Source organism: Pan paniscus, chromosome 18, assembly GCF_029289425.2.
Source record: "Pan paniscus chromosome 18, NHGRI_mPanPan1-v2.0_pri, whole genome shotgun sequence".
Taxonomy (NCBI): Eukaryota; Metazoa; Chordata; class Mammalia; order Primates; family Hominidae; genus Pan; species Pan paniscus.
In genome coordinates this window covers 66,416,576-66,425,118 of record NC_073267.2, presented here as the reverse complement: position 1 = coordinate 66,425,118, position 8,543 = coordinate 66,416,576, and the positions used below count along the sequence as shown (strand labels likewise).

General features: G+C 48.1%; 1 pseudogene; it reads left to right on the top strand.

Annotated features, from left to right (window-relative positions):
* The first annotated feature begins 6,276 nt into the window (after positions 1–6,276).
* On the top strand, positions 6,277–6,387 carry LOC112437491 (small nucleolar RNA U3; annotated as a pseudogene).
* The last annotated feature ends 2,156 nt before the right edge of the window (positions 6,388–8,543 follow it).

The following is an 8,543-nucleotide window of genomic DNA, read 5'->3' as shown; positions in this document are numbered from 1 at the left end:
CCTAATCCCCACATTCATCTTCCCTTCTTCACGATCAACACTCATTGTCTTAATTTTTTGTATTTTCAGTAGAGATGGGGTTTCACCATCTTGGCCAGGCTGGTCTCGAACTTCAGACTTCGTGATCCCCCCGCCTCGGCCTCCCAAAGTGTTGGGATTACAGGCGTGAGCCACCGCACCTGGCCGCAGAGAGCCTTATGAGGACGTGTGCGTGGATATGTGGGCACAGATATGCACGTGTGCACAGATACACACACACCACATACACACTAGCACCCAGCTACACCTGCTTGTGAGACACACACAGGTACACCTGTATGCCCACAGCACCTACCCCAAATACACACACTCAAACATCTTGGTATGCACCTCATTTTTTAAAAGACATTTTCATGGACTATACATTCACAGAGCTTTTAGCATTCAGTGTTTCCTGCAACCTCAATCCTTCAGGAACCACGGTCATGATGCTGTCTTTTCTGCATCTGCCCTAGACTGTTATTTACTTAACCTTTTCAACGGACTGACTTTTTTACTTATGTGGATTTTAAAGGGGAGCTTTATATCCCCACTTTAAATGGAAAATACATTTATCTAATACATTGAAAAATAGCATGCTATTATAATCAAGTGTTTTTGGCTTTGCACGGTGGCTCATGCTTGCAATCCCAGCTACTTTGGTAGGCCAAGGCAGATGGATCACTTGACGTCAGGAGTTCAAGACCAGTCTGGTCAACATGGTAAAACCCTGTCTCTACTAAAAATACAAAAATTAGCTAGATGTTTTGGTGGGTGCCTGTAGTCCCAGCTACTCAGAAGGCTGAGGCAGGAGAATTACTTGAACCTGGGAGCCAGGGACTACAGTGGGCCAAGATTGCACCACTGCACTCCAGCCTGGGCAACAGACGGAGACTCCATCTCAAAAAAAAAGAAAAAAAAAAAAAAAGAAAAGAAAAAAGAAAAAAAAGGAAAAGAAAGAAAAAGAAAAAGAAAAAAAAAGTGTTCTTCCACCTAGAACGGTTTTGCACACTCGTCCCTGGGTCCCGTGTGCCACTCTGGGGAAGTGCTCCATTATTTCACTCCAGCCTTGTGATCCCTGTGCGGTGGGCAGAGCAGGTTTTATATTTCACAGGGTCTGTTATGATGAGGAAGTGAGAATTCAGTGGGGTGATGTGACTTCCTCCAGGCCCCACGGCTGCAACTCACACCAGCTCCCCTGCCCCACATCTGGTGCCCTTCCCTGGGGACAACCCCTCTGGCCTCATCCCTACAAATCACCTCCCCTTTCAGTCTAATGCCAGCAAGAAGGTTGTCATCAGAAGAGACCATCCACCTTCCCTGCGGCGTATCCTCCAGTAGCACCTCAAGGTGGCGCCTCCTAGCCAGCCAGGGCCACCGCTCACCCTCCCAGGGCTCTGTGCAGCCCTCCCTGGCCCCGCATCCTCCACCCTGCCCTCTGTCATCAGCCATCCAGTGCTTATTCCCCAACCCACTTCTTGGAACTTTCCCTCTACCTTCATGCTCTGACCTGGGGTCTGCTGCCTTCCCTGCAGGCCTCAGTGGGGCTGTTCTTCCTCCCACACGCCTCCTCGCTCTTCCCTCATAGAACTCCAGCTCCTTGAAGTACACAACATCAGACTCTGCTGCTCCCGCCCCATGGTGCTGCGGTGGCTCCCATCCCATCTCGACCACATCCCGTTTCTTACTGCAGGTCTCTGGCCCTACGTGCTGTGGCTCCATTTCTGGGCCTGATCTCCACAGCTCCTCTGGGCTCAGCTTCAGACACCTGCCACCGTGCAGAACACACACATACAGGACACACGTACCCGCTCCTGCCCCAGGGCCTTTGTCCTTGCAGTTCTTTCTGCTTAGAGGCTCTTCCTCCAATCTTTGCTTGGTTTGCTCATCATTCAGGTGTCACCTCTTCAGAGGCCCTCCCCGACCACTGTCTAACCACTCCTCCTCCTGGTGTCGAAACCACTGCACTCTAAAATGTCCCCTGCCACGTTATCCCCTCTCCTTTCCATGCTTTTTATCCTAGCCCTTGTCATTTTATGTCTGCTTGTTTCTTTGTAGTCTCTGTTGACCTGCCAGGGTGTAGAGCCCACAAGGACAGGGATCACCTGCAGCAAGTGAGTCCCCAGGAGCTAATGGGTGAGTGCTGACAATGTGGTACATATGCCTACTCAGGTGCTCTCCAGCCAGCTATGTGCACACAGATTCGCAGCCTATCCATGTATAGGCACCTACGCAATCAGGCACACAGATTCTCATGTACACAATGGGCTTCAGAGGGTCCAACTCTGCAGCTGGGTCAGTGGTGCTGTCCCACCCCACCCTCTGGGTCCCTACACCATTTAAATCTCATCATTTCCACCCTGGAGACATCCTTCCAGATGAAGCCTGCCTCTTCCTGCCAGCCTGCCTGGCCTGGTCCCTGGAGTGGGAAAGCTTTAGGAGGCACAGAGCAAAGCTTCAGGCCCTCCCCAGGGCCACCCCCACCTGCCTTTGCTCTCAGGCAGAGCCAAGGGGAGGGGACCCTGCCTGAACAAATGACACAGCCTGCCTGGAAGCAATTCCCACCCCCACTGGCCAATGCACTACACAGGGATAAGGAACTGGACCTCACAACCTCCAGAGCCGGCCTCTGTGTCAGTCAGGGTTCCTCCAGAGAAACAGATCCAATAGCGTATTCATTAACTTCTAGAAATTGTCCTACACAGTTGTAGGGGCTGGCTAGACGCGTCTGAAGCTGTAGGGTAGGATGGTGGGCTGGAAACTCAGGCGGAAGCTGAGGCTGCAGGCCATAGACTTAATTGCTCTGTCCTTGGGGAACCCTGAGTTTTGCAATTAAGGTATTTCAGATAATTAGATGAGGCCCATGCAGGTTAATCACATCTGCAAAATACCTTCATAGTAACACCTAGATTCACGGGGTTTTTGTTGTTTTTTCTTTTATGTTTTTTTGTGATAGAGTCTCACTCTGTTGCCCAGGCTGGAGTGCAGTGGCATGATCTCCACTCACTGCAGCATCCACCTCCCAGGTTCAAGCGATTCTCCTGCCTCAGCCTCCTGAGTAGCTGGGACTACAGGCACACACCACCACGCCAGGCTAATTTTTGTATTTTTGGTAGAGATGGGGTTTCACCATGTTTGCCAGGCTGGTCTCAAACTCCTGACCTCAGGTGATCCGCCTGCCTCAGCCTCCCAAATTGCTGGGATTACAGGCGTGAGCCACCAAGCCTGGCCTAGATTCGTGTTTACATAACTGGGCCTAGCCAAGTTCACACATAAAACTAATCATTACAGTACTCTCTTTGTCAACCTGGCACCTGTATGCATCTCCTTAAACCACACTTAATCTCCAGATAAAGACAGTAACAAAGCCATACTTCCACCTAACATGACTCAACCATCCTGCATACAACAGAAAACATGCCAATCCTTTCCCCATAGAGGCTGCAATGTCCTTGGGTGATGTTTACTCTTCTGCTTGACATTCTGTCACTTCAATGCTGTGATGATCCATCTTATGTTCGGTGATAAGGGAATGAGAGAGGAAAGAAACAAAAGAGTTTTTTTTTTTTTTTTTTTTTGAGATGGAGTCTTGCTCTGTCACCCAGGCTGGAGTGCAGTGATGACCCACTGAGTGCAGTGACTCAGCTCACTGCAACCTCCACCTTCCGGGTTCAAGCAATTCTCCTGCCTCAGCCTCTTGAGTAGCTGGGATTACAGGTGCCTGACACCGTGCCCGGCTAATTTTTGTATTTTTAGTAGATATGGGATTTCACTCTGTTGGCCAGGCTGGTCTTGAACTCCTGACCTCGTGATCCACCTGCTTCAGCCTCCCAAAGTGCTGGGATTGCAGGAGTGAGCCACCATGCCTGGCCTAAAGATTTGTTTTATATCTATAATATGTATTAGATATCATAGCATACAAGTTTGTATATGAATATACAAATATATTAATAACAAAATAAGGAACAGTGTCGGCCACCTACCTTTTGGTCCATGTTTCAGCCAGCCAACCAACCAACGAACCAAACAACCAACCAACCAAGTTAGAGCCCTTTCTAACCCCTCATGCTAAAGCACTGAGTTAAGAATCTCTGCTTAGTGGGCCCATATCATTACGTTCAGCCAGATCCAACACTATGGTCCTTCCGTGATCTCACAACCTTAAAATCTACTCCCATACATGTCTCTTGGATTTGTCTGTGTAAATTGGAAAAATCATGCAGTTCTTTTGGTGTGTAACACACCTCTTCATGGGTCACAGTGTGTACCTTTGTCTCTGGGGCCTGGTGGGACTTGAGTCTAGTTACAGGTCCAGAAGAGGGGAAGGGCATAGGATCCAAGAAGAATCAGAAGTGCCCTGCAAGACAGCTACCTCAGGGAAGGCCACAGGGTTTCTCAAAGGGCTAAGAAATTGTGATGAGGTCAGGCACGGTGGCTTACGCCTATAATCCCAGCACTTTGGGAGGCCGAGGTGGGTGAATCTCTTGAGGTCAGGAGTTCGAGACCAACCTGGCTATTGGGGTGAAACCCTGTCTCTACTAAAAATACAAAAAAATTAGCTGCGTGTGGTGGTGCGCGCCTGTAGTCCCAGCTGCTCGGGAGGCTGAGGCAGGAGAATTGCTTGAACCCAGGAGGCGGAGGTTGCAGTGAGCTGAGATTGCACCACTGTACTCCAGCCTGGGCAACAGCACAAGACTCTGACTCAAAAAAAAAAAGAAAGAAAAAGAAAAAGAAAGTGTGATGATTACAAGGGTAGGGAAATAACACCTGCACACTCGCTGCCAATCTGTGTCCACACAGCTGGACCCAGGGAGGGGTAGATGGGCTGTTTCTACTGGCAGGGAACATAACAGAATTTAGGGATTCAATGTCCCCAGCTTTACTGGAATCTTCCCTTATGTTCCCATTCCAATTTTCAAGTTGCCCTCACTTTAACTGAAGACGCCCTGCAAGGCTGGAATTTGGGAATTGGATTTGCGACATAATTCAGCCACGTGCAAGATGAGACTTTGGGTTTCCTTTTCACAAATCTCAGCCCTGGCCAGGCAGGGTGGCTCACAACTGTAATCCCAGCACTTTGGGAGGTTGAGGCAGGCAGATCACTTGAGCTCAGAAATCTCAACCCTGCAGCTACAGGAGATAGGGGTCTCTTCTAAGGAAGTCACAGCAGTTTTTATGCAGAGCTTGAGCTGGGAATTTGAAACCTTGAGCTCCTCCTTTTTTTTTTTCTCCACTTTGTCCAGTGTAGTTGGGAGCAACCAGCCAATTTAATACTTCCTAGTTTGACTACAATGTTCTAAGGGGTGGGGGGTGTAAAACATAGCCAAGGACAGATGCAGGGGACAATATGGGTGCTAGCTCATGCTTGCACTCTCCCCTGCATCATGTGGGTGGTGTCTTCTCCCAGTTATGACAGGGGTAACGGAAGGGATGCACTGCAGGATTTCTGGACCTGACTGGGTGACTTCCACAACCTCCTCTGAATTCATGCTCAGTCTCCAATCATGGAGGACCCTGAGGCTGGGAGTGCTGTGCTTCCAGTGCTTTGCATGGTCAAAAGGGGAGCCCCGGCTTCCCCTTTTCTCCAGTCTCAATCTCCCTACCGTCTTCATACTTATGTGGAATTCTCTTCAGTTCCTCCCACACCATGTTCCCTCTGCCTTTGCACAGGCAGAGCTCTCTTCCTGTCTTCGCCTGTCACTCCTGCTCACCCTGCAGCCCTTGTGTCGGTGGCACACTTCCATTGCTGCACAGGAGTACTGGGATGGGGCTGTGGATGTTATTTCCCTGTCCTCGAACTCATCACACCTGTCTGCCATCGCTGCTGTACTTGCCACCCACAGCCGACTACAAGACCCAAGAGGGGAGGGGCCACGCCCAACCTATGCCTCATTCTGTCTCCTGGCCCCCAAGCCATATTTGGCACATGAGGACTGCTAAAAAAATTGTAGAGGAGGTCCACTCCTGAGAGGGAGTATTTCTAGTCTCAGATCTGCCAGTTAGGGGTTTGAGACCTTGGACAGGTCTCTCATCTCTGCAAGCCTCTACAAAATGGGAGAACACCTAGATTGCAGGACTAGCTGATAAGACAAAGAGACTATCCTACACACATCCAAGTACTTTGAAAAGGACCAAGTAATTATTACATAAAACCTGGGATTCTCCAGGGGACCTGGAGCCTCCCCCTTTGTCAGTCAGACTGTAGACAGGTATGGCTTCTCATCTCCCTCCTGGCTATGTAAAGAATATTTATCTCCTAAGACTATACTTTCAGGGATCATTTCTGTGGTTGGTTACCAGAGAAGTTTCTCTGAACATGTAGAGCACTGGTAAAAAAAATAAATAAGAAGTCATTTATTTATTTTTTGAGACAGAATCTCACTCTGACGCCCAGGCTGGAGTGCAGTGGTGTGGTCTTGGCTCACTGCAACCTCCCCCTCCCGGGTTCAAGCAATTCTCCTCCCTCGGCCTCCCGAGTAGCTGGGATTACAGGTGCCCACCACGACGCCCAGCTAATTTTTGTATTTTTAGTAGAGAAAGGTTTTCGCCACGTTGGCCAGGCTGGTCTCAAACTCTTGACCTCAAGTGATCCGCCTGCCTCAGCCTCCCAAAGTGCTGGTATTACAGGCATGAGCCACCGTGCCTGGCCAAAAATAAATTAAAATAATTTTATCTCCATTGGTTATTGTGTAAAATGTCACATCTAACACAGTATGTTTGCTACGTAGAATGCCAAAGGTGGTGTTGATTTAGTAACTCATTACTAAATTTCCCAAAATGAGGCACATGGATAGTCCTGGGCCATTCTCAGGAAGGGAAAGCCCCAGCTTCAGGCATATTAAAGGACCCAGAAGGCCTGCAGTGAAGAAATCTATGAACTTGGATCAGCCTGAGGGTTCCAAAATGTACTTGATCATGAAGCTCATTTTTTAGGGGTGGGGGGTGTGTGTGTGGGGGGGGGGGGTTGAGTGTTTCTTCTACAGAACTAGGATTCAAGAAATTGCACCTTAAAAACACAGACTTAGAAAGCTGCTATAGCCAGAGCTGAAATCTGGGGCTTTTTCAGTTATTTACTTGTTACTTCATAATAAAGGCCCAAACCAATAATTTTCTAAGTATTCAGAGTGGTGTGTGGCCCATGATCATGGCACATTGAGTAGCTGTGGTGGAAGCACTGAATTTCTGCCATGTCCCACCTGTCAGCCGTCTTAGGCCTTAATTGCTAAGAGTCCTGCTTGCCCCAGTGGGGATGGGGTGTCAATCTGAACCCTGGTTAGCTCTGTTCAGGGGCACCTTCCTGGCACTATTTATTTTGGGCCTGTAGAACCCAGAGTTTAAGCCACAAACTGACATTTCAGGGGGTAAAATCCCCACTCCTTCAGAAACAGATGGTACCACAGCTGCCTGGGGCCTTGGGCCCCTTGCCAAATGGTGATGGCCTTGCCTCTGAAAAGCAGCAGGCTTTTCCACCCAAGACTTTGGGAATTCTTAATGTCTGTTTTCCTAAACCAGCAGTACCTCATTCCCAAGCATGTGCAGAATCCAGCTGTTTGGCAGGAAGAACACGTCCTGTGGCTGAGCTTTTACTCCTGCTGCCACCCTTCTTACCTTGAGCTGGAGAGAAGGTGAGTCATTTCATACCTCATCATTTTCCCCCCATCATTTCATACCTACTCTAGTTACAAGTCATTTCTTCCTTGAAGCAAACTATCTCTTCACAATTTGTGAATATTCATTGCCTTCTGATAGTTCTGTTCTAGAGGCACACAGTTATTTGAAACTTTTTGCTATTTAACTCCTTACAAAAGGGTTTCAGTTGGCTTTGAAAGCATAACCACACATAAGACATCTTTGTACCTACCCAGCGTCTTGCTATGAGTTGTTTAGTGAATGTTTATCTTAGGTAAACAATGTTTCCAATGAGGATTAATTTAAATGACCACAATCGTGATAGAAAAGGCTGATTTATTTTGCCAAATAGAACACCTACACATAACATTACTCACGTAAAAATATATAAAACTTTGCTTTAAAGATTAGTCCCTGGCTGGGTGCGGTGGCTCATATCTGTAATCCCAGCACTTTGGGAGGCCGAGGTGGGCAGATCACCTGAGGTCAGGGGTTTGAGACCAGCCTGGCCAACATGGTGAAACCTCGTCTCTACTAAAAATACAAAAAATTAGCCAGACATTGTGGTGGGCACCTGTAATCCCAGCTATTCGGGAGGCTGAGGCAGGAGAATCGCTTGAACTCAGGAGGTAGAGGTTGCAGTGAGCCGAGATCGCGCCACTGCACTCCAGCCTGGGCAACAGAGCGAGACTCCATCTCAAAACAAAAACAAGAACACCACCAAAAAAAACAAAAAAAGATTAGTTACCACAGTAGTACTTAAAGGATTAAAATCACAAACATAAGCTCAGCTTACAAAAGCATGAAATTTGAGCTGGTGAAACTATTGCAGATTTGCCAAGGTGAAACCACTAAATTTACTACATTTAAATTTGGGGAATTTAACTTTGATGGGT